We start from the raw sequence: 27,164 nt of genomic DNA on the forward strand, positions 1-27,164 counted from the left end.
GGGAGTAAAGACAGGACGGGGCAGGGGGTTTTGGGGGGCAATCCACCAAAGGACGTGTACAGGACATGGTAGACTTTGCCATGAAGAATTACAAGAGTTCAGGTATAGAAAATGAGATGTCTCACCCCAGTTATTGTCCTGGTGGTGGGGTTGATGGTGAATGACTTTTATCACATCAATACCAAGTTGTCCCATGGACTTGTGAAATCACCACAATGACTATCATATTTGTTCCTATCCAGTTCCCAAGGGAAAATGAACTGTGATGACCAAACAGGCAAGCTGGGGGATTTCAATGGTGCATGTAAGAGATCTGGTGAAAATAAACCTAACATCTGAGAAGGGCACTTGTCCTTGGAGGAGGGGCTCTTTCTGTCCTGGCAGAACACTCACAACATAGCACAGCATAAGATTTACCCCTACCTAATCCTCTGTAATCCCCAATTGGAACAATTAATTTTACACGGGGTCATGCTCCTTTTCTCTGGAATTTCTATTGAGAGTTTTATGAGGTGGACATGTGTCCATTATGATGCATTTCGACAGCTCCTTTCACCTAGAGCTGAGACTATTCATTGATTTTGGTCAGTAAATTTTGGTGTTCTAAATGGAGTGGAGCTGAAGTGTTCCCTTGATCACAGATCACAGAAAACAGCATGTGCTTAGGGAGGGAGAGAGAAAGGGAGAGCAAGGCTGCGGATTTAGAAATCTTTCTGCTTGTCTAAACCTGGGCCTTGTTCCACGCAGATGACACAAACAGGAAGTGAGGTTAGAAGCACAGCAGGTTCAAGTCAGGATGTCACACGAAGATCAGCCAGTTCCAGTCAGGACCCGGAGATTTAGGGGAAGCGCCACATTTTAGGCTCAGAAACTGGAAAACCAAAGGGCACAGCCTGCCTGGGGCTTCCCACGCCTGCTGTCTGAGGCTGTTCCTTAGTTGGTTTCACTGTCACTCACTAAATGACTCGTGTTCAGATGTCCGCTCACCTGAAGGCATTTAACAAATTGGCTTAAATAATTGATATATCTTACCTCACCTTTTAAAACCAGAAAATTATCATCGTGATTTTTAAAATATCCTAGCAAAGCTTTGAAAATTTATTCAGCTCACTGGCCTAAGTCCAGAAACAAATTTTAGGACTTCAAATACGTTAAATTTTTCCAGTTTGACCGTTTTCAAGGAGATGGATAATTTTTTTTTAAGCTTTGGAAGAGATTTGGGAATGCAGGAAGATGTAAAATATATAATAAGAAATATTATCCTAAAATTTCAAATCTGCGATAATTTTTCAAATTGTTTTCACATTATCTCATTTTATTTTCCTGGTGACCTTATGATTTGCCAAGCGCCAACACCCCAATTTTGCACATAAGGAAATAGAGGCCTGGACTGCGTAAGTCGTTTTGCCAAGGCTCCTAATAATGTCACCACTGCAACATCACCTAACTCTGAGCTCTTTTCAATAGACTACATTGCCGCCGGGTCTCATCATCTTGTAGGGGATCCAGGCATCTTCTTTTCTGAGGGACTCCTAATGTGTCCCAGTCATCTTAAATGTTAGGAAGAAAGGGAGAAAAAAAGAGAGAGAACTTACTGTGTGGCAGGCCTGTTCAAAGTACCTTTATATATAATGATTCATTTAATTATCACAACAAGCTTATAAAGTACATATTATTATTTGGGGATATTTTACAGGTGAGAAAATGGTGCTCAAAGAGGATATGGAACTTGCCGAATTTCACACAGCTCTTAAGTGCCAGAGCTGGAGTTTGAACTTAGGGGGCCTGGTCCCTGAGTCGGTGCTCTCTCCCACCATCCTTTCTTCCCTCTCTAAATTCAGTGAAGTTCTTTTTTATCTCCTTTGATATTGAGCACAGTCTTTGCTGCATAAAAGCACTTAACAATGATTTGTGGATTGGGAAAGAAGAAATGATACCCATCATTTTGTCTACCTGCCTCTGGGCCAAGGGCTAGGTTTTACATCCTCTGCACTACTGATGTTTGGGGCCAGAAATTCCTTATCGTGGGGCTGTTCTGTACACTGTAGGATGTTTAACAGCATCTCTGGTCTCTACCCACTAGATGACAGTAGTGACCCCCATTTGTAATCATCAAGAATGTGTCCAGACATTGCCAAATATCCTCAGACGTGGTGGGGAATGGGAAAACCACCCCCAGGTTGAGAAGTCCTGACCTAGGCATGAAAAGGAGACACAGTCTTGAAGGGGGTATGGCTCATAGGGACTTTCCAGGAATCCTTTGTCAAGAATGCTCTCACTTGACTGCCTTTTCTCAATGCAGCCTTGGGAAGGCAATGAAGATCTTGTGCATCTTTGCCTCCTCTCCTGGCAGCTGGGAGATGGCACTAGTTGGGACGAGATCCTCACATCCAGGCGATATTCCATCTGTGGTAGGGAGAAGTCGGTGAGTGGGTGGGAGATCCCTAATAGGAAGAGGATTGTATGATGGGACTGATGCTCCTGTATGACTGCGTGCCGGTACTTTTAGCATATTCCTAAAAAGAAAAGAAAGAACTGAGACTCGTTGTGAGGTAAGGGATCTGATTCCCAGATAAATTGAGAGAGAGGCAATTTCCCCCAGTCAGGAGCCAACTTCAAGATGATGTTGCTTTGACGTATAGCTATAAAGGACGCAGGATGGAGAAAATCCAGAACCTGCTTATCTTTCAGAATGGGACATGTTTGTGTGTTTTCTGAGTCATCTGACACACAGAGTGTAGGACTTTCCTGATGGATAAGGAAACCTGATGTACTCGTTTATTATAACAATGAGGTCATTGGAAGACCCATAAAACTGAAGTTTGCTATCCAAGTTCAGATCTAGTTTGTTATTCAGATAATGGCTCCAAGCTTATTTAACAAGCCAGTTTTGACAAGTTGAATTTCTTTATAGGATGTTTGTTTAATTGTAGCACAGCCATCCTGTCGTAAACAGTATTTTCAACTGTGTAGAGAAAATCAAAGTCATGAGGATTTTTCACAGTGAGATTTATGCTTCCTTCAAATGAAGACTTTCTGAGTCATCAGAGGTATAAGAAAAGACTCCAAAATCTCTACAGGCATTTCTGAAAATCACATCAAAAAAAGAAAAAAAAATGAGAGAGAAGAAATTACAAATACGCTTTCAGCTTTAAGAGAGCTCAAGATATTTGAAAATCGGATTACAAATATACTAGATATCTTAACTTATTTCCCTGAGGTGAGGTGGCAGAATAGAATGAACACTATGGAGACAGATAATTCCCAAGGAAAACTGCCAACTATTTTTTTTACAAGTTTATATATGAGTGTCATTTTCATCACTCTCTACAGCAATATCAAATACATGGGCTTTAGAAATGTTCAGACTGTCATCCAAATCCCTTCTGGAACTTTCCTGAGCTTCATAACTTTCCTGAGCCTCATTTCTACATGTAAACATGTAGATAATACCTATTACATAAGGCTTTTTGATGCTTAAAAAAGATCATTTTAAAACTCAGCAAAATATTTGAGCCGTTCACGCATTAAATAGAAGCTATTATCATAATATTATTATCCCCACTGTCTTCATGACGCCTCATTTAGACAAGTGGATATCTGCTTTTCCCACATTTGAAACTGCATTTTATTCTTCCTGTCAAGTGAACTTTGCCTATTTTTCTGAGATGTATACAGACGGAAGAGAGAGGATGAAGGGAAGATGACTAATTTTTACAGTTATTGGAATCACATTAATGAGTGGCTTATTACTACATTACACATTCTGAACAACGCATATGTTTAATCTAGGAAAAGCACACAAGTTGATTTCAATCGCATCGAATAATTACCACAAATAAGTACTGAACAGAATCTACTCTCCTATCCATCGATTTCTTGCCAACTTGACAAAACATCAGTTCACCACTTTGAGGACCCACCGCAAAGAGACTTCAACATTTAAAAAAGGCAAATAGTAAAGAAGTGAGTGAGACTTTATTAATTAGTTTTGTGGGAACTACCCATGGCGGTTGAGATGACATTACATTGGGATCCCCTTGATCAGGATGGGCCTAAAAGTTTGACTCACTTCCTGAAACCTCTTCAGAGTCATAAAGGTGAAGTGGATGTCTTATAATTCATAATAAGCCCCCTTCAGCACACTTGAGTTTATATTAATGTAGTGGCTTTTGGAAAGCCCCTAGGTAACCTAAGGATTGAGGCTGGCTGCCAGGGGAACCCACCATGTGATTGGAGGGCTGGGACTTTCAACCCCACTCATCAACCTCCAGGGAGGGGAGAGGGACTAGAGATTGAGTTCAACCACCAATTGCCATGATTTACTCAACAGGCCTACGTAATGAAACCTCCATAAAAACCCATGAACTACAGGTTTGAAGAGCTTCAAGGTTGGTGAGCACTGGAGATTTTGGGAGAGTGGCTTGCCCAGAGAAAGCTTAGCAACTCTGCACCCCTTCCTACATACCTTGCGTTATGCATCTCTTCCATCTGGCTGTTTCTGAGTTATATCCTTTTATAATAAACCAATAATCTAGTAAGTAAATTGTTTCTCTCTGAGTTCTGTGAGCCACTCTAGCAAATTAAGCAAACTCAAAGAAGAAGGTCACGGAAACTTCTGATTTGTCCGCTCAAGTGGTCGGAAGTACAGGTGACGACCTGGACTTGCCATTGGTATCTGAAGTGGGAGTTGGGACAGTCTTGTGGGACTGAGCCCTTAACCAGTAGGATCTGACACTATCTTTAGGTAAATAGTGTCAGAATTGAGTTAAATTTGTGGGATAGCTGGTCAGGGGCAGAAGTGAGAATTGCTTGGTGGTATTGGAAAAACACACATACTAGACAGAGGCATTCGAGAAAAATGTGTAACAGGGACATAGAGACCAAAACCAACAAAATGAGACAACAACAAACACATACAAATCAAATACACAAAGAAGAGGCCATCCCCCTTGCCAAGTGGTTAAGCTGGCATGTTCCACTTTGCTGGACCAGGGTTTCGCCGGTTTGGATGCTGGGGGTGGACATGGCACCCCGTGTCAGGTCATGCTGAGGTGGCGTCCCACATAGCAGAACTAGAAGGACCTACAACTAAAATATACAATTATGTACTGGGGGGCTTTGGTCAGAAGAAGAAGGAAAAAAAGACTGGCAGCAGATGTTGGTGCAGGGCCAATCTTAAAAAAAAACAAAAAAAAAAACAAGATCTAGAGGAATCAGGGTCAATGCAGAAATCAGAAATACACATTTTTTATGCTTTTGTTTTTGAGGAAGAGTGGCCCTGAGCTAACATCTGCTGCCAATCCTTCTCTTTTTGCTAAGGAAGATTGGCCCTGAGCTGACATCCGTGCCCATCTTCCTCTACTTTATATATGGGACATCTGCCACAGCATGGCTTGATGAGCAGTGCATAGATCCACACCCAGGATCCGAACTGGTGAACCCTGGGCCGAAGCGGAGTGCCCGAACTTAACTGCTATGCTACCAGGTCGGCCCCAATAAGCTTTTTTAAAAAATTATAATATATCCTCAAAGATACACAAAAAAATACTGAGTCTACAATATATATACAGGTCACCACAAAAAAAGATCAGAGAACAAGGAAGAATTCTTATCCATTAAAAATTAAAGAACTAAAATTAAAAAGAAATCTTTCTGCTTGTCTAAACCTGGGCCTGGTTCCATGCAGGTGACACAAACAGGAAGTGAGGTTAGAAGCACAGCAGGTTCAAGTCAGGATGTCACACGAAGATCAGCCAATTCCAGTCAGGATCCGGAGATTTAGGGGAAGCGCCACATTTTAGGCTCAGAAACTGGAAAACCAAAGGGCACAGCCTGCCTGGGGCTTCCCACGCCTGCTGTGTCTGAGGCCGTTCCTTAGTTGGTTTCACTGTCACTCACTAAATGACTCGTGTTCAGATGTCCGCTCACCTGAAGGCATTTAACAAATTGGCTTAAATAGTTGATATATCTTACCTCACCTTTTAAAACCAGAAAATCATCATGGTCATTTAAAAAATATCCTAGCAAAGCTTTGAAAATTTATTCAACTCACTGGCCTAAGTCCAGAAACAAATTAAAATTAAAAGATTAATAGATGGTTGTAAGATAAGGTCAAGGAACTCTCAAAAGCAGAACAAAATTAAAACAAAAGGGAAATGGGAGGGAAAAGATAAGAAAAGCCAAAGAATCAGTCTCCAGAGTGCAGCATCTAACGATTAGGAGTTCCAGAAAGAGAAGAGAGAAAATGGAGGGAAGATATTATCAAAGAAGCAATTTTCTAAATTTCCAGAACTGAAAATCATATATCTCCCTATTGAAAGGGCACATGGATTAACTAGCACAATGAGTGAAAAAAGACAAAACCCCAGGTAGGTCATGGTAAAATTGAGAACATTTGAGATCAAGAAAAGATTCTAGAAGCTTCCAAAAGAGAGGGGAAAAACACAGTCAAATGCAGAAGAACGGTCTTGAGTTTCCCAATAGCAACTGAACCTTAGAAGACGGTGGAACAAAGCCTGGAAAATTCTGAGTGACAATGATTTTCAACTTAGAATTCTATTTCCTTCCAAACTATCAATCAAGTATAAGGATAAAACGTTTGCTATTTAAAATAATTGTATCATGAGGGAAATTTTTTTAAAAATCCCGTGTTCTTTCGTAGGAAGCTACTAGTGAAAGTGCTCCAGTCAAATAGAGTAAACCAAGAAAGAAGATGCAGAAATTGTTACCTAACATAGGAGAGAGATGGAGGGAAGTTCCACAATGACTGCAGAGTCTAGAAAATGATCCTCCTGTAAAGGAGTAAGAGGAAGTGGGGCTCCAAGAAAGAGGTAAGTTAGGGGGAAGCTAGGACTGATCTGTCTGAGTGAATAGATTATTGATAAGTCTGTGTTAGAGATGTTGGAATGTGGAAAACAATTAGTAATAGGTCACAAAGAGTGAGTAATTTGTCCAATGCTACCTTTCTAGTAAATGACAGAGCTGGGATTATAACCCAGGAGTCTGGTTCCAGAGTTGGTGCTCTTAATTGTACCTAGTGTGACCTCACAAAGAAGTGACGACAGTGCATGCTCTTTGCCATGTCATTTGTGATGTAATTCTGACTATTGATATGATATAAATCCTGGTATAACTTGGCTGAGCGATAGTGTTGAGGAGAATTAGGAAGGAGATTTAAATTCTGATAATTTATACTTAAAATTACCAATGGAAAAACAGTAGTGCAGGCATATTATTTAAAAACATGGAGTCAAAGGCGGGGAGAAACAGAGCAGTTGAGGTATTTGCCTCTTGGAAGCAAGACTCAGATGTGGGAAGGGATGGAAAGTGGAAAAATCCTTTTTTCACCATCAGCTGTTTAGTGCTATTTGAATTTTAAATTCTACACCTATTACTCTGGTTAAAATAAGCTAACGATACAATAGGTCAAAATCAAAATGGAACTTTTTACAGAGAACTTTGTAGTGACTGACAATTGCCTGTACATCATTTGGGCGGAGGAGAGGCAATGTTCGTTAGGAACTGTAGGATAGTTTAACTGTCGAGTTACCTTGTATACTGCTGTACATTTTCAACTAAAAATTTATATTGCTGCATTTGTGATCTGTGAGTACTGCCTTACTCATTGAGTACTGGGAGTCAAGGTCTCATACAGATCAGTTTTTCCAGAAGACCGAAGATACAGTGGGTAAAATACATGCTCTGTGCCTGGGCACTAGTCAGACAGTGGAGACTCAGAATCAAATTGCTCCCCTGGCTTAGAAAGCAGAAGCCTGGTTATCCAAACCACTAGAGATTAGATATCCCCAAAGGACCACTCTGTCTCTTTCATCCTATTCACAGAATGAGTAATAAGAGAAAACCATTACACATGTCCTAAATATCATCCAGCACTTTTCTTAATGCTTTTTATATATTAACTAATTTAATTTCACAACATCCTCATGAGAGAGGGTCTACTTTTATTTCCATTTTACAGATGAGGAAACTGATATCAAAAAGACCTTGAGGACTTTGCCTTGGGCCACAGTATGTAAGGGAGCGGGTGTTGGAATCCAGACAGTTTGGTCTAGATGGGAAACCAGACATCTTGGCTGCTGGATTTATTCAGCAGCAAAAAGGAATTAACTGCTAATACCTGCTACAACATGGATGAACCTTGAAAAACATTATGCTAAGTGAAAGAAGCCAGACACAAAAGGCTGCATATTGTATGATTCCATTTATATGAAATATCTAGAATAAGCAAGTCCATAGGGTCAGAAAGTGGGTTGGTGGTTTCCAGGAAATGGAGAGAGAGGAATGAGTAGTAACTACTTTTTGGGTACAATAGGGTAGGAGTTTGCTTTTGGGGTGAGAAATTGTGTTAGAGTGGTTGTACAACATTGTGAGTAAATGTACTAAATATCACTGAATTATGGACTTTCAAACGGTCAATTTTATCATGTGAATTTCATCTCTCTTTCGATAGATAGATAGATAGAGCTAGAGATAGATAAACACATACATACAGACCAGCCAGCACAGTGTACTTGGAAGACTACAGTTCCCACAAAATTCCAGGTTGCTGAGGCTTATGTAGACCAGATGTCCACTGGAGATTTGCCCACCAGTGTATCTATATTGCTGCCAGGGGAGCTGTCTCCTGCACCGAGGAGCAGAGAAGGGGGGCTGGTGTATGAGAGCTGCAGGAGGCTGGCAAACGGCCTCCCCTGAAGTGATAAATGGGGTTCCTGGGGCCTGGAGATCATTTGAGGAGCTAGAGGCAGGAGCTATATACCGATAGGCAGATAAATATTTTAATATTTAACAACAAACATAATACCAGCTGAATTTCAGCTCTGATTGAAACCAAACTCAGTTTAAATTTTCAAAACAAGCAACATGTCCTCCCTGCTCTTATGAATATAAACCATCACAATTTCATAAGGATGGCTATCCCTGGCTTGCTAGGGCTGGTCAAGGTCACTAAGAAAAAAAAATCAAAGGTATTTTTCCTTAAAACTCCTTCTCGCCGAACCTTTTGTCTTCCTTCTGCATAATGTGCCTAATTGAAGAGTTTCCCTCTTCCCTGAGGGAAAACAGCCTCACGCCTTCTTACAGCATAGACAGGGACAGTGTAGTCTCTGCTGCTTTCTGTTGGCCAGAACAAGTCACGTGACACTCCTCCCATCAGGAAGTGGAGCTCCATCTTGAATTTTGAAAAATGTACTCTACTTTCTCTGCTCAGCCAACTTTCAACTCCGGGAAAGCAGCTAATGGCTTTTGCTCCATAAAGCTTTGCCTGTCCTTTGTGGTAACTGTTCTGGCTACTCATCGTAGATTTTCATGGGTCACCACCTGTGCTTTTTGACGCTTCCCAGCAGTGGTTTTCTTCCACTCACCTTCTGTATTGACTAAATTTGCAAAAGAATTGAAGCCAGGAGATAGTGAGAAAGGAGGACACAAAATGAACGAAAAACACACTTTATCATCTTTTCAGTTGAATGACAGGCTGTAACAGCAAAACACATCTATCATGCATTTGCTCAGCTAGGCTAGTTCATCATTTTGCTCTCTGAGGAGTAAGATTTGGATTTCTTACCTTGGAATTTCTATAGAGAAGCTATTGGACCCACCTTTTTTTACCTGAGAACATCACAATAATCCTTTCTGTCTCATGGATGCAGGAACAGAGATCAGGAAGAACAAGGACTTGCTCCCCACACCTCCCAATCTCCCCTATATGAAAATAACTTAACTATTTTAAGATGAAGTTAACCAATCTACAGAAAATTCTTTCAGAATTATTTCCATTGCAGTCCCAGGTTACACAGATGCTAGTGAAATTGGTTGCCAGATAAGATTTAAAAAATCTTCGTCTTTCATTTGTGAGAATTTTAGTAGACTTAAGCTTTAAAATCAACTTATGCTTTTAAATTATTGCATTTGTTGTAAAATACCATTAGGCAGGTTCTCAGTGAAACCATTTTGCTTAAATTGGGTCAGTTAATGTCTTAAAGAATCTGGATGATAAACTTAGGCTGTTTTCCTTCGAGGGAGGGAGTGTAAGACTGTGCTGGCACGTGTTCTCTCTTGGTTTTCTTTGGCTCTTTGAACCTTCTTTTGGAGGTACAAGACCCGAGGGTGTGTAATTGAGATGCATTTCTGAGGGCGCAAGGTTAGAGAGAAGAATAAGGTGGCAAAGAAAAATTTGATAAGTATCAGAGAACATGATTAATGCTGAAACCTGATCATTACTTAGTCTGTCGACCGCCCAATCACAGTGATCTGAGAACCAAGAAAGCTCACGAGAGGTGTGGTGAGATCAAATGAGGTGATGCATGTGAAATTGTTCTGTAAGTTGTAAAGCTCGATATATAGTGCTGCAAATGGTAAATCCCACATATTTGTATTCTTATCACAGAATGCAGGCTCTGTGGAGAGATTTTATTGATTCTATGGGAAGAGAATATAAAAGAAATAGAATTCACAGTTCTTGTGCTTAAGGGTCTTACAGATTAATAGCAGAGAAAACATGTTAAGAAAACTAGTTCAAGAAAATAATATATTGAATGTGTATAAGCTAATAGGCTGTAGACCATAGGAGTGGTCAGAAAGAAGTACTGTGTGGAGTGAAGAGTCTTTGGTTCAAGTAAAGAATCATCCTCAGTTCTGTTGCCCACATTCTGGTCGAGCTGTTTTTCTTTCTCTCAAGCTCCTGGTCTTGCCAAACGCTTTCAAGTCCATTGTTTTCCTTACTGCCCATAATAACTCATGTCATCCCCATTTTACAAATAAAAAACTGCAGTTCAGAAAAGTTACATAAACATTCCCAAGATGACACAATTGAGTGACCAAACTTGGGTTTAAATTCAAGCGAGTCACTCTGATACTGAAGCCACTTGGCCACCCTCCTTTATTTCAGAGGAACGTGTCTATTCATCAACTCTTCTTTAATTGAATGAGAAATAGCATCTTGTGGCCAATCCTACTGATCCAAAATCCTCCATGGCCAGATAACTCTGTGACTCAGTGAGAGCTGCAGGTCAGCAGCAAGATCCTGGAGGCTTGGCTCTGTTTTGCTAGTGCCAAATGGTTGAGAAGTGTCTGCCTAGGACAAACGACAGGTCGCCTCGGTTTTCTTGTTAGTATTCATCAGAATGCTGAAGTGTGGTGCTTTGGTTCTCCTGCTGCAAAATATTAAATAAACAATTGGGCGTTTCTGTGGCTCTGTTGTGCTGTGTCATCTGTACATGTTGTATATTTCCCCTTCTAGAATGTGTGCCTCTAGAGCTTACGTCTTAGCTGTGACCACACCTGCATGAGACATCTTTGTATCCTCCATAGCACCTTGCACGTGGTAGGTACTCACAAAGTTTTGTTGGATTCACTCTATTTACAGGCAATATTATGTAGGAATTAAGCACACAATCTATGGTGACAGAAAACCTGGCGTCAGATCCCAAATCTGCTTCTTCTTGGCTGTAAAATCTCAATCAAGTTGCTAAATATCCTTTTCTTTGCTTCCTTATTTGTAATATGGGGAATTCATAGCACCTACTTCGTACAGTTGTTGATCAACTAAGTAAACTTGTATGAAGTGCTTAAAATCTCACTTGATGTATAGTAACTTGCTAGATAACTGTACTTAATACTTTATTTAATACAACGGTGTTTGATGTCAGAAAAAACCAATACACAAGAAAGAGGAAAATACTCAAATACTCTTTGCATGTTTAATAAATTCTCAGTAGCTTATATGATACAAGACCAAATGATCTCTAATCCATGTATTGATATTTTTTGTTTCAGTCTTCTGAATTCTATTAGATGTGGAAGAAAATATTTATTTTTGTGTATATGCTTGGATGATTTGGAGGTACGAGAAGTAAACAGCATACAAAGGTGCGAAAATAAGTACCCGCTCTCAATCTTCTCTACGTTCTACTGTCCTTTGTTCTGTTGGGAACATCCATCTTTTGAGTTCCCTAATGATTTTTCTCTAAGAATAATAACAATGCTTATTGTGTTTCATGGGATAAGCATTAACCGACCTTTCCCCAAATATTCAGGTTTCACCACGTCCTCTGACCCTTGGTGGGACTAGAGCTGGTGAGGATTCATTTATATGTCACCAACTCATCTTACTTCCACTCAAAGATAAAAGCTCCGCCCCAGCCCCTGAGCTCTCTGTTTAGGTTTTAAGTTAACCCAAGTCTTTTTCTTTTAGATAGCTAGATTATAAATTAAAATGATCTGTTGCAGGGTTACAAATTTCCTCATACACCATTTACATGTGCGGGGAAAATGCAGCTTCTATATTTTGTTGCGAAATGTTCTCATTGTCATCACAAGTTCCACCCACTGACAGTAGGGTTGGAGAGTAAAGCCAAAATAAAAAGTTTGCTTGGTTTTTTCCAGGACCTGGTTATAGTTTAATAAAATAATTCAAATAGTCTACATATCCCAGGCACTTGCGAGTACATTTCTCTCGTTTTCCTTGCTCTTTGTGAGAAGGTGCCGGGGTGTGTGGCGGAGGCTGGTGTGGGCTCGTGGACAGGCTTCTCGCTCCTTTGCTACTGCAGCAATGCCTTGTCTGCTGCCTGTGATCCCCAGGTCTGAACTAATCAGGGTCCAGTGTCCTCCCATCTCTCCTGGGAGTGTGGACGCCGTGAGGTCTCAAGTGTGACTCCAGTTTGGTCCCCAGCCCAGACAGTCTGCCCTAAAGTCGTCCACTACAGAACAGTTTTCTGCCAACCATGGTAATTCCCTCTGATAATCTTAGATTCTCAGCAATGTCACATTCCCCACTGGGAACAAGTAAGAATTGCCGAGTCCTACCCACACAACCTGAGAGCCAATCAACGGGTTTAGGAAGAGCTGATCTCTAGCACTCTCTGCTGGTCTGAGCAACCTTTTGGGCACTGAAGCTACCCTCCCTTGCTGGTGCCCTGTGAGCCTGCAGTGCACTCTTCTCTCATAGTCCTAAGCCTGAAATTGGGACCCATACCCCTTGGCCCTCTTCATTTCCCCAGCACAGTCTGTCTTTTATACCCTCTCAACTCTCTTCTAGCTGCATCCAGCTAGATTTAAAAAATGAAGTCATCATTAGGATATTCACTGAGCACTGATGCATACTATGCCAGACACTGTGGCTACAACACTGAATAAGGTACATCCTCTGCTCCTCATCTACTCGGGGGGGCGGGGAGGGGGCATAAGGAGGTTATTATTATAAAAATGTGTGTATTATAATTAGTGTGTTGAGAGAGAGAGGCAAGTGTTCCTGGGCACTCATAGAAAGACTATTCCCCTAGATGGGTGGATGGGGTGCCCTAGACACCCAGTCTTCTCTGACTCCTCTCAAAAGGCCTGGGTTGATAATGTCTTGTTACTATCCCCTACTGCATGGGGACCTCTTGAGTGCTCTGCCATCTTGGAGCTCTGCCTCAAAATAACTTCTGTATGACAAACTTGGTTTTGAGGAAACTTAGGGCCATTGCCTCTGACCATTTCTTTCACAGACTATAAAAAAATGAGTCTCCTGGTTTACATCTGGAGTGGGACATCTCAAAGTAGACATGCACCTTTCAGAGATTCTGAGGCTTCCTCAGCAGAGTAGCTGGAAATAAGAACACCTGTTCTCCACTGAGTTTTGACACCTCTGATCTGAGCAAACTATACAAAAGTTGGAGAGAAAAAAACAGAAGAGGTGAGAGAGACAGCAAAAATAGAAAGGTATAGGGTATTTTCCCAAAACAATGAGTTGATTATGATATTATATAAAAGAGATTGGAACAAAACAGTCCTGTTATTCAAACTTGTAATTTTAAGTATTACACCTCTGGCTCACAGTTGAAAATATAGCCTCTCTTCCCTCAACCCTCTTTTCTCCCCTAATTCTGCAATTTAGTGCAATCACATCATTGGAGTCATTGTTTTCCTCATCTGTCACATTTTCTGTCATTTTATTTAAATATGGAATCAGGAAATTCACATTGAAATAAAACATCTTGTTTCCTATGGCTGGAAGCCAGAAAGAACTCGCCTTTGGAAGGCTGATTACAAAACACAAAACAGTATTTTTGTGTAATGTCTTTCTTACTTGATTTCACCAAGTGATTAGTAACTGATTATGACCAAGCCGCTAGACATGTGCATATACAGAAATTAATAGCTTGAGTATGTTAATACACAATATATCCGGAATAAGATTAGTATCTACTGAAGCAGCTTGCATTTCAAATATGGCATCTGAGGTTAATAATAATCTAAGGTTTAAAGTAGAGAAAAGATGCCCTTGGATAAGAGGATGAAAACTTCCCTTGTATTACAGATATAACCTCTCTGTCTTGTCCTCTGTGTTTGCTCAGTCTCCATGTGTCACATGCGTAACACAGAGCAGTGTGTTCTGTGGCCCTGAAATATGCTCCCAAATCTTGGAAAAATACTCAAACTTCAGATTATCCCCAAAGAAACTCAACAATTTTCTCATTGTCTTCTTCTCAAGGCCACCATTGAAATGGAGAATTTCCTGGAGAACGTTATTCAAGTAATATTTCATGAAAGAGGAGAATTTTGATTAACTATTTGATAGGAGGGCAATGATCTTGAACTCAGCCATTTATATCCATACTAACTCTACCACAAAGATGCCCCTGGGAGGGCAGATACCTAATGTCTCTCTGGAAGGGCACTTGTTTTTCTCTTTTTCACCCAGACTCAAAGCTTTCAAGTCTCCATGACTCCTACTTTTTCATGGTTTCTCTTATTCAATTAGCCAACAATTCTTGTAGATTCTTAGCACAAAATGTCACTCATGTCTGTCCCTCTCATTCTATTCCATCCGGTCCAGAGAGGCCTTATTTAATTTTGTAAAATACTTTTTACATCATATAGCTCTTCTGCTCTTCACTGAGAAGAGAGCAAGAAAGAAGCTCTTGACGCTGGCATCCAAGAAGCAGCCTGCACACAACCCTTCGTTACTTACCTCTGATAACTACATGAACCCCCTGCTCTTGTCATTCTTTGAATCCTTGTTCCCCAAGTGTACTTTCTTTTCTTTCCATTATTCTTTGTGCCTGAAGCACCTAATGTTCGTCTTTCAAAATCAGCCGTTCTTTCATGTCTAGTTCAAATTCTTTGTGATGACTCTTCTACTATACGACTTGGTAGCTAAGCACACAAGCTTTCTCACAGTTCAGGTTCCCAGAGCACAAGGAGGTTTCATGAAGACTGCTGCTGAGATCGATATCTTTGGGGGAGGGGAAGAAGTAATACTGTGCAGTGGGAGAATGCAGTTGTCACAGAGGTTCCAGCCAATCCTTCTGGAAGCTCTGGAGCTGGGATGATCCTTTCAGAGTTTTCCAACTGAGGCCATTGTACGTCACCCCTGCCCCCCCGGCCCCAGGCTAAATCTTAGATGAAGCAGCTTCTTTCTCCCAAGGATGATTCCTGGAGAGACCAAGAATCATGAGCAGTCAACACTCCTTCCCTGCTCTTAGAGGAATAAGTACCTTCCTTGGCCCTGAAAAAAGGTCTGGGCAGCACACCACAGCATCCACTACAGAACTTGTGAGTCCACAGTGGCCTTCTCACTTACAGCTATGTGATTGCAGGGAAGTTTTTTAATTTTCCTGTGCCCCTGTAGCTTATTTCACAAGAGTGGAGAAAATTGTGCCTTTTCATTTGTTTCCTAAGGATTATATGAGATAATCTATGCAATGCATGACTCAAAGAAACAGCTCAAAAAATGTTAACTATCATTATAACATTTATCATCACTGCTATTAGATACTTACATATACTGCCCTATATTGTCATTTAAAAAATTTAATTTTGAGCCACCTATTGGCACACTGGTTAAGTTTGTGTGTGTCACTTTGGCAGCCCAGGGGTCACAGGTTCAGATCCCATCCCGGGTGCAGACCTACACTCCACTCATCAAGCCATGCTGTGGCGGCATCCCACATGCAAAATAGAGGAAGACTGGCACAGATGTTAGCTCAGGGCCAGTCATCCTCACCAAAAAGAAAAAAAAAATTAATTACGGCTCACCTCACAATTGTTCACAACACATAAGCATTGAGAACTGTCGAACTAGTCTATGAAATGTCTAAAGGCAGAGATTTCATCTTTGATGAAATCTTTCATCTTTCAAAGATTTTCATCTTTGTACCACCGTCTCTTACCACACAAGAACATCATTGTGAATTTGTTTGATTTGATATGATTTGGATTTAATTTTGAAGTCATGCATTACTGAAGAGAGATACCAGACAAATCCCCTGCCACAGTTACAAATTCAGTATTTAAAAGAGATTCTCAACCCCCAGCTTTGAGACCTTCTGTTTTAGGCCACATTCATTATCAGAAAATAAGTCTATACCAAAAGAGGTATGTCATCAGGTCATGTTGATTTTATCTCCCTTAAGTTCCCCAGCAGATCCTCTTCAATTTCTCTTCACTGCCTTGTTTCAGGGCCTCCACACTGCCAGAACCTCTCTACTGGCTTACTCTAGTCATTCTCCAAATGGCAGCTAACACTATCGTTCCACGTCACAAATCTCACCACGTGCTTCCTTCGGTTCTCTTTTGGTTTACAGGATTGGGTCCAAAATCCATGGCGTTTGGAAGATCTTTGCCATGGCTCTTTTCAGCACCTCCCCGAAACCCCCTCAGCTTTCCATTCCCCAGCTGATCCCTTTTTTCTCCAATAAATGGATGCTAAGCTCCAGACACATTGACCTATTCATTTTGTGCACTATGTCGTGTAAACATTTTTGCCTCTGAAATTGTTTTTTCTCTTTTTTTTTTTTAGTGGTCCTTTCCCTCATTTCTTCAGTTGGTGTATAGGTGGTGAAATCAATACCTGATAAGTCACAGATTAACACACACATGGTGAAAATTTTCTAAATTCTAAAGTAGTTTTGTGTTCATGGGATACAACAAAAGTGGCATCTGGCATTCTGAAAATACATGAATGAATAAATGAATCAATCAGAAAGAAGTAATAACTTTAAAAAATATAGTCCATACAGATAGCTGTTTCCAGATCAACTCAGCTCCTGCAGCCTTGGCCAGGAAGGTGCCTTCTGGGGCTAAGGGACATGTAAGTTTCTGGTTAACGTCCCAGTCATGACCCTGTGAAGGGGCCCTGGAGTCTGCACTTGGTTAAATGGTAGTCTTCAATCTTGGTGTGGTTGGGCATCTAGCTGACAGTCATGACCGAGGCAAACAGTAAGGAAGGTGAGTGCCTTGGTGCTTGGTGGTTGGTTTGCTTGGGCATTTAACCAAACGGGTACTCAGGGTCTTGGAGACACCACAGAGGGAATTATTCATCAAGCAGGCACATAAGTGAAGGGGACAAGCTCATGAAAGAAAAACATCACTCTGAAGACGGGTAGCTTGGAGGAGGTGAGGGAAGCAAACCAAACACCCTTCCTTTATGAGTCACTTTTTAAGGTCTTGCTTAAATTTTTTGTTTTAAAAAATTATGATTTAAAAGGTTCAAACAGCCTAGGGAAGTAAATCCATGCATATTTCCAACATTAGTTAATATTTACTAAGAAATCATAGGTTACAACAAATTAAACTTTTTGGCTCTCTTATTGAGTATTTCTGGCCAACCATGTTAGTGACTGTTGCTACAGATAGTTTATAACTCTATTTTTTACCCCTCTAGAGCAACGAAAGTGCAAGAAGTCAGTAGAACTCTGGGTTCACGTGGTTCTTAAGCCAGGGTCTTAGGAAAATGGATTTGAGGTTGGGGAAAGGATCAATGTGAACAAGCAGACACTAGACGTGCCTACTAATAAGTGGGAAAAGTGAGTTAGATTTCTCCTTGTTTGAGGTGGAATTCCTTCATATAAACCTAGGCACCCTCCGAGAGAAATGCTTTATAGTCCAAACTGATGTTTATTTTGGACTCTGTTTCTCTTTCAGCTTTCAGTTATGACCTTAGGAATGAGCTCACAATTGGAAGCAAATCCGTCTTCTGTTTCTACTGTTAAAGAATTACCTACCCACTGAAAAAACCACATAGGATTAACAATGGCCTTGTCCCAAATATATGCTTTTTGGAATCGTACAAATTGTATTTATGAGGCTAGCAGATTTCAGTTCAACTGCTGAAATATTTCAATAAGAGTGATTGAATTCTTAGTAAATGGAATGCTTCCTCTGTTCAGTTTTGGTCTGTTGAATGCTGGAAGTTTGGTGGGTCTGACCCATTTATTATACATATCTGGGATGATAGAAAAGGCAGGCCTTTTGGTTTTGATACCATGTATGTTTTTGGCAGTAACTCAGACTGAAATTCTATGAATAAAAAATGGCCTTTGAAAGTTATTCTCAGCCTCCTAGGTGTGCGCTCTTGGTCGTGAGAAATGGGTAGGGCTCTAGTCGTACAAATCATGATTTGGCATATCTCTTTTGTGGATTTTAGTTGGTATTGATTCAAAAATATCTGGTGGCTTCAATTTTCAGAGTCACCAAAGAGAGTGCTAGTGTTTTTTCTACTTCATTGATTGGATCCTTGAATAGACTTCAAATTTTCCACATTGGATTAATATCCCAAATTCTCTGAATGGGATGGAGAGAGTAGAAGGAACTAATATTTATTTACTCATTTGTTTTTCCAACAAACTTTTATGTGGTACTAACCAAATGCTGAGCTGAATGGTTTACATATAACATCAAGTTGACTCCTAATAACTCTATGAAATCCACTTTATAGATATGGAGACTGAGACTCAGAAAGATTAAGTAACTTGGAAATGGAAGAGGTAGTAAATGGAGGACCTGAAGTTTAAATTTAGATCTGTCATTAAAAATAGCCAAGGTTTTTCCATTAAGCATGCTCCCTCATGAATGTGTCACGCATATGAAAACACAAACACAGCTAAAGGAAGGGCGAAGGGTCTGACTTGGGAACAACCAATCCCTCTAGCCACTAAGGGAATGAGAATATATTGCTGTGTAAAAAACGTCTTCCTCCTCTTAGTCCAATTGCTGAAACTCTCCCCCGTATTTCCTCCTTCTGTCCTCCTTTTTCCCACCACCCAAGATGTGTCATGAACTCCCACAGCAGGCACATTAGGGAACATCATTTTGAGAGTTCTCCTCAGGCATACCTCTGTCATCCTCCTCCTTAGAACAGACTCAAAGCATTTCAAAAGAGAGGATTAGAAAAGGAGTTTTAAAAAGAAGCAGACCTGGAGTTGCACAGAGGCAGCAAAGACATCTTTGAGGTCATTCTTTCTTTTTTCTACACTGATGTATTCTCTCCAGAGTGATAATAATCTTTTTTGAAATGCAGGTCTAAGACGGAAGGAATTTTTATCTGGAAGAGTAATATAAATTAGCTTTGACTGCCAGTTTCCACTGATTATTACTTTCCAGGCGGAATTCCTACAAATTCTTGAGGCATGACCTCCAATGAAAAAATAAAACCCCTTTAAAAACTTGTTGAGAAATTCCAGATAACTTTCACAAGAGATTTAATTTTAGAGCATTAACACAATCTTGGTTGGAAAGATAAAACTACAATGCAGTTATTTGGTAAAAGTCATTACTTCACAATGAAGTCATGGCAGATTATTTTACTGTGCTTATCTAGTCCCTTTTTTTTTTCTTTTAAACTTGGTTCCTTTCTCCCAAAACTAATTTTATTATGCATTACTCAGTGCACTCTGGATTCACCCTTATAAGAGGATAAAGTGTTTCAACAGATAGCCAGTTGGAGGCAGCCAACTTGAGGTTCAGCCTACGAGGATGAGCAGACACTGTTATAGGTTATTACATCTTAGTAATATGTTCTATGCCTTGTTACATATGTGTAGTATTGGAAACCATAAAGGAAGGCTTAAAAAAAAAGGCATCATATGAAGTAATGGATTCAAAGAGATTTCTATATATTTTTGAAAGAGATTTAGATGTGGGGATGTGAGAACATGCATACTAATATTTACTGAGAACTTAATAGGTGACAGGTGTGGAGGCGGGTATGGGAGAGCATCATCCCCATTAACAGACAGCAAAAGTATGAGTAAGAAAAGTGAAGTGATTTGTCCAAGGACTCGCAATCTCTGAATAATGGAGCAGAGCAATTCAAGTCCAGAAATATCTGACTGTAAAGTTGGTTCTCTTCCCACTGCAGTGTGTTGCTGTTTCTTGAGCTGGCCTAAATGTAGATGGGAAAACACGAAGACTGCAGCCACATGTGCAAAATGTATCAATGGTTCAGAATGGAAGGGAAAATGTTGTCACTAGCCAACATTTTTCTAGAAATTTGCGTTTACTTCAATTTAAATTTTCATTTAAATATTGTATATGTATAATCAAGATAAAGCAGCTTCAAGTAAAAAAACCATATCTATATAACTACATAGATATAGATATACTATATGTTATATATATACATATATTTTTATCCTCTAGTATGTATATAAATATAGTCATTGGGGAAAATGTGAATTATTCTTATCTTTCAGGGCACTTACATGAAGGATTATGATTATCTGGTGAATATAATGGTTACTTTTAACATAAAATTTTCCTTTCATATTTAAACATCTTTTAAAAAATTTTTACTTGTTACCCATGAACAGATAGAAAAGAGATTTGTAAAATAGGAAAGAAAAGAAAGGACTTTGTGAACCTATGAAAGTCTTTATCCTGAAATGTTCTAATTTCAGTGAGAATAAGCCAGTGGTGGAAATTACATTTTAGATATTTAAATGTTTGTTTCCTCTCTTCAATAATATTCATATTTTACTGGTTGTTATACATCAAATCAAAAAGAGTTGTCTTTCCAAGAGTAATTGAACATTATTAATTCTTAAGCAACGAAATGTCACAGCATCATTTACATTATATATCATTCATTAACTTCATTTATTAAGCATCTTGTTTGCTTGAGCCACCAAGGATACAAAAATAAATAAACACATCCTCTTCCCCAAGGCATCCACATTAGTCTAGGAAAACAGGTACAAAAACACCTAATTATGATACAGAATGGTGAAGATTATGTCTGATATATAAACAGATGAGTGAGTATTAATGGACAAATGTCCAGAAATAAAAACTATATTGAATGAAAATTGTATTAGAATATATAGGGAAGTTGTGATGATAGGTGTGAAGAAAATGCAAGTTTATTTTTATTCCACTTAGACCATGCTCCTTTCTTTTAAAAGGTGCTTCAATAAATATTTCTCCCCCAAAAATCTAAAGTAGGAGCTGGTGCAGTGGCGTAGTGGTTAAGTTTGCACGCTCTGCTTTGGCAGCCCGGGGTTTGCCGGTTCAGATCCCAGGCACGGACCTACACACCATTCGTCAAGCCATGCTGTGACAGGCATCCCACATGTAAAATAGAGGAAGATGGGTGCAGATGTTAGCTCAGGGCCAATCTTCCTCAGCAAAAGGAAGAGGATTGGCGCAAATGGTAGCTCAGGGCTAATCTTCCTCAAAAAGAAAAAATCTAAAGTAGTTTCACATGCATTATACCTCTTAATCTTGTAGTGTTTCAGGGATGTGGAGGCAGGTACGTTTATTATTTCTAATGTATACATAAATGTCTATCATAACTTCAGCTACTTCCCAGTCAAGATAGTATAACTCTTCACTAAAATTCCTTAAAGTTTCCTAACTCTTCAAAAATTTCTGTGTACCCTTCTCTTTTTATCTAACAGAACTCTTTATTTATTTATCTTGAGATATACAATTCACCTTTTTCCTCATTTTCTGTTCTTGATGTATTGCAAATGCCTCTCTTCACTTTTTTATCATTTGCAAAACGTGGCCAGTAACTAATTCTCTCTTTTAAATTTTCTTTTTATTTCACAATAATTTGTATTTATTTTGGAGAAAAAACTACAAGTACAGATAAGCAAAAGGAAAGGACCACAAGTGTGTGTGTGCATGTTGAGGATAGGGACTCTAATCAGAAGAAGAGACCACAGATAGGATGAAAGGGAGGTGGCCGTGGCAAAAGGGAATGACCAGCAGTGTTTAGGCTGCGTGTTGCTTCTGACTCTGTCCCCGTGATGAGCCAATAATTCTCCCATTCTTAAACTCAGGTCCACCTTTGTTCCTTTTCCTTCTGATTTCATCTGCATTTGCTTCAACTCAGAGATGTTACGATAGCTCTTAACTAATCTCCATGTTTCTATCTCTGACTTTCAATCCATTCAGATTAAATGTTCCAAATTAACACTTTCAAAGAGTCACTCCCCTGGGTAAGAATTTTCAATATCTTTGCTTGCCTTATAGTCTAGAATATCATCATATTCTAACAACAGATTGATTTCAGCCTTATTGTTTTACCATTCTCCTACACACACCTTTGCTTCCCACAGATCAGAGACTCCTTCCTGTGAGTGGTGAGGTGTAGGAAGAACGTGGCATCACTGGGCACCAAAGGGATCTGTGTACAAATCCCGACTCCACCACTAATGTTTGGGAATCTAGGCAAGTTTTCCTACATCTCTGAGTCTCAGTATATTCATCTATAGAATAGAAGATAACATTATCTGCCTTTCAGGATTGTGGTGGAGATAAATGAGAAGAGTGTCTGAAAATACATTGCCCAGAGCCTGGCACACAGTAGATTATCAAGAGTTAATTTCCTCTTTTCACCGATCAGATTGTCCCTTGCTCTTTCCCCCCTGGAATCCTTGCCTGGGATGCTCACTTATTCGTGTCCTTCTATTCTGAGTTGACATTTTTCTCTTCTTTGAAGATCTTCTAGGTCACTCCAGCTCACAGGAATTCCTCCCCTTCCTCTGAATGCCTAATTCATTATATGGTTTCCTGCTAAACAATTCACTATTTGTTGATGAGATCTCTGAGATTCTTTTTTATTTTTTTGGTGAGTAAGATTGGCTCTGAGCTAACATTTGTTGTCAACTTTCCTCTTTTTGCTTGAGGAAGATTGTCCCCGAGCTAACATCTGTGCCAGTCTTCCTCTCTTTTATGTGGTATGCTGCCATGGCGTGGCTTGACCAGTCACGCTAGGTCTGTGCCTGGGATCTGAACCTGTCAATCCCAGCCTTCCAAAGTGAAGTTCATGAAGTTAATCACTATCCCACCGGGCCAGCACCTCTGGGATCTCCCTTGATATGCTGTCTAATTTTTCTCCTGTGTACAGTGTTCCATACATTCCTGCTTCATTTCTCCAAATAGAATAATGAGTTCACTGAAGATAGGTCCATTCGCTCTGTGTTCTCAGTGCCTCACACAATGCCAAGGCATAGAAAGTGCTGAACTATATCTTTACTAAATGTCTATTTTATCATCTTCCTTAGGTCTGCTTCTAAAGCCTTATCCATGAATCCTTATCTATATCACTCATTTGCTTTCCACAAAAATGTATTGAGTGTCTGCTGTGTGCCTGACACTGATCTAGTCACTCCAGCTACAGCTGTAAACAAGATAGACAAATTTTGCTTTCATGGGTCATCTTAGATTCTAGTGGGGAAAACACACAACTCAAAAGTAAACACATTTAAAAGCCATGAATACTCTGAGGGAAGTACAATAGGGTGACAGGGGACACAGTGACAGAGAAGCAGGGCTGTGCCTGAAGTCTTGGCTTCCCAAGGACTTTTTGGTCATAGAACAGATGATCTGCAGCTGGTAATTAGTTGTTTCCTGTCACTTAATGGCAATGCTCCTCATCTGCTGTGCAGAGTGTAGAATGTGGGAGCTGGAAGGGGACTCAGCAGTTATGTAGTCCAGCAATTCTCAAATAGTATTTTATTGCCATATATTTATTCAAGTGAAATCTCATAGGGAAGTCCATGACCTCTGGATATTCTCACAGTTCCATTGAAAAATTTGATCTGGTTTATGTTATTTACTTTTACAAACGAGGAAATTGAGCTACAGACGGGGCATACAGATGGATGGTCAAAAGTTAGATGCCAGGCAAGTGTCACTGACATTGTAGGCATGTTTTGATACTTGACTGGCTCATTTGGTCATCACTTTCTTCTGTTTGAAGAAACAGCTGTTTTCAAAACCATTTCTTAACCTAGGGCTATGGTTTATTGCTCCACTTCAATTTTAGAAGATGGCATTATGCAGTATACTCACCTAGTTTATTCCCTACACTTAGTTCCAAATAGCTGGTAGTTGCTCCTAAGACCAAACCAGTTATAGAATAAGGATTTACAGCCACTGAAGTTCAGAGAACCCTGCAGGCTAGGCTCTAAATGACCTCTTCTTTTCTTTCTGTTCTCCCATAATCCTTTGCACCTCCCTTATGCTACTTGACACATTTTGCCTTGTATCATTGCTGTTTACACTCTTGTCTTCTACATAAGAATGCAAACTGTCTGTGAGCAGGAATTTTACCTTAATAATCTTTGGGGTACCCACTGAAAAAAGTGTCTTGCATTATAGTAGGTGCTAAATATCAAACATTAAATAAGTGTCACAGATTCTGACACACATTCAAACAGAGAGAGGTACTGAAAAACTATTTTGACCATTGATAACATCATTGGCATGGGTACCTCCTCAGGTGGCAGTCTTGCCAAGGAAAGCATTCATTTGAATGTGTAAGATCTGGTATGTCATCAAAAGCAATTAGTATGATTTCATCATCATGGCACCTATTTAGTGAGTGACTGTTAGGCTATTCAGACAGGATACTAGATGCTTTGAGAAGGATTCAGAAGAAACATAAAATACAGCCCATACCTTTAGGAAATTAGGAGTTTAGACTGAAAAACAAGAGTCCAAAAATATAAAGTCGTATATAATTAAATTCTAAATTGTGTAGTGAAAGTAAGTAAGGCAGAAATCCAAGGAGAGATCACTAAGTGATGGCCAAGGAGTGTATGGAAGGTACCAGACCCTGGATTTCCATGAAAGCACCAAGCACTACATTGAGATGCCAAATCATCTACACAGACCTCTAAGAGAATTAAAGGCTGGCCTACACAAGGTCACAACATAATGGGCCAGTCAGGATAATGAAGAGCAAAGTTGACTTTCATTTTTCCTATCAGGGAAGAGGGTTGGCTTGATATGGTACTGCAGGTTTCAGAAATTCCAGTTTCAGATGTTGTTCCTAAAGGAGAAACATTCTGAGAACTGGTGAGAACGCAAAATTGTCCTTGAACAAGAGGAAGTCAGCCAAAGAGTTCCCAGACATTACTCACTAGTTCGGCATATCCCACAACCTACAAGGCTGACTTGTGCCATGTCACTGAGGGGACCGTGGATTGTTCTTTTGTGGATGCTGGCTCAACAAATTAGGAATGAGAAAGGGCAGAATTTCTGATCTGGAGATGCAAGGTATGTGCCTTATAAGGAGAGATTACTAAAGAAAAAGTGTTAGAGCACCAGGAATGCCAGGTGGTATGATTTGACATGAATCACAAGTAATTAAACAAACCATTAGGAACTCTAGATGCAAATATGCTCCCTCTCTCCCAGGGTGTAGAGTGGTCTCTAACTGGGATGGGAAGAATATAAGGTATTGTTCTCATGGGCCTTTAGCCTGAGGCAGAAAATTATGCAGAAGTGAATAAAGACACACTCATGAAACAAAATAGCTAAAGACACTTCTTCCCCAAGCCTCTCTATTTTTCTAGAAAAGATGTTTGGGCACAAAATTGGGTGGTACCTCCAAGGACTTCCCAGAATTATTGTGAAGGCCATAATTGCTGATGGGAAACACTAAAATAACTGCATAGCTTAAACTGATATGCACAACTTGATTATGCAGAATAATGGCACAATACAGAATATGGTGTTCAGTGGATTAGGTATTTGTTGAAAAGCTCAAGTTTGAAAACTGAAGTTTATTGACCACTTGCTATGAGTTGGATTCTGTACCAGATGCTGTGAGAATATGAAAGAAACACAAGACTGATTCCTCAGGTGAGACGAATCTATAATTGGGATCGAAATGAGGATCTCTACGTGTTCTCGGTAGTAATAACCCCTTACCTTCAACACCACCACTATCATCATCACTTCTGTCACTGCACTTCCATAATTCCTCTTTGTTTAGATAGTATTTTCTGACTTAACCTCGGGTTGTTGATGGTATCTTTCTCCCATCTCCAGATTAGAGATACCGCATTGGGTGGATTTATCGGCATACAGGAAGAGTAACCTAATCTTTGGATGTTCTGATAGTCCTAGCTATTACTAGTGCTTTCTGGAAGACAAAAAGCGCTCCATATGTAGCTGAATTCATAGAGTCATGCAGAACATATAAATATGTACACATGAAGGTTATCTTCTTCAACATAGACCTTGAGAGTCCAAAGTCCAAAAATCTCTTTGGAAATTGATTTCAGCAAGTGCATTACATTCTTTGGATTCTTTAGTTCTGGCAAATATTTATCTTGTACAAAGATAAAATAACTCCATGAGTAGCTAAAAAGTGGAGGAGGAAGGACTGTGATAGGTAATTTTGCATGTTAACTTGACTAGGCCACAAAGTGCTCAGACATTTGGTCAAATACTTTTCTGGGTGTGTCTGTGAAGGTGTCTCTGGATGAGAGTAACATTTGAGTTGGTGGGCTGAGTAAAGCAGATTGCTCTCCCTAATGTGGGTGGGCCTCATCCAGTCAGTTGAAGGCCTGAATAGAACAAAAAGGCTGAGTAAGAGAGAATTCCTTCTGCCTGACTGCCTTCAAGCTGAGACATGGGTTTTTCTCTTTCTTTGGACTTGAATAGAAACATTTGCTCTTCCTGGATCTTGACTTGGATTGGAAATACAACATCAGCTTTCCTAGTTCTCAGGCCTTTGAACTAGGACTGAAAGTACAGCATCAACTCTGCTAGGTCTCCAGCTGCTAACTGTGGATCTTGGGACTTCTCATCCTCCTTAACTGCATGAGCCAATTCCTTATAATAAATCTTTCTCTCTTTATATATATAAATATGTGCACGCATGCATATATATCTTATCTTATATATACCTCTTCATATATAGGAGAGAGATAGATAGGTAAGACAGACGAATAGATCGATCCTATTGGTTCTGATTCTCTGGAGAACCCTTACTAATATGAGGGCCAAGCTCAGAAAATACATTAGTTGATAACCTAGAAATAAAGTTTTTGGTCATAGACACTCTAAAAGATGTATATATAAAATATTGCTTATTTTTCTTATAGGATCCAAAACTGCCTTGAAAGTAATTTTAAAAT

General features: G+C 39.8%; 1 long non-coding RNA gene across 1 annotated transcript in view; it reads left to right on the forward strand.

The window, feature by feature from the left end:
* The first annotated feature begins 6,703 nt into the window (after positions 1 to 6,703).
* The window catches only part of LOC123282290 (uncharacterized), an 82,520-nt gene continuing 62,059 nt past the window's right edge, over positions 6,704 to 27,164 (forward strand). Inside the window, exon 1 of the long non-coding RNA XR_011499367.1 lies at positions 6,704 to 6,833. This is a non-coding gene — a long non-coding RNA (uncharacterized lncRNA). The remainder of the gene's footprint in view (positions 6,834 to 27,164) is intronic.

The sequence above is a fragment of the Equus asinus genome, chromosome 30, assembly GCF_041296235.1.
Source record: "Equus asinus isolate D_3611 breed Donkey chromosome 30, EquAss-T2T_v2, whole genome shotgun sequence".
Taxonomy (NCBI): domain Eukaryota; kingdom Metazoa; phylum Chordata; class Mammalia; order Perissodactyla; family Equidae; genus Equus; species Equus asinus.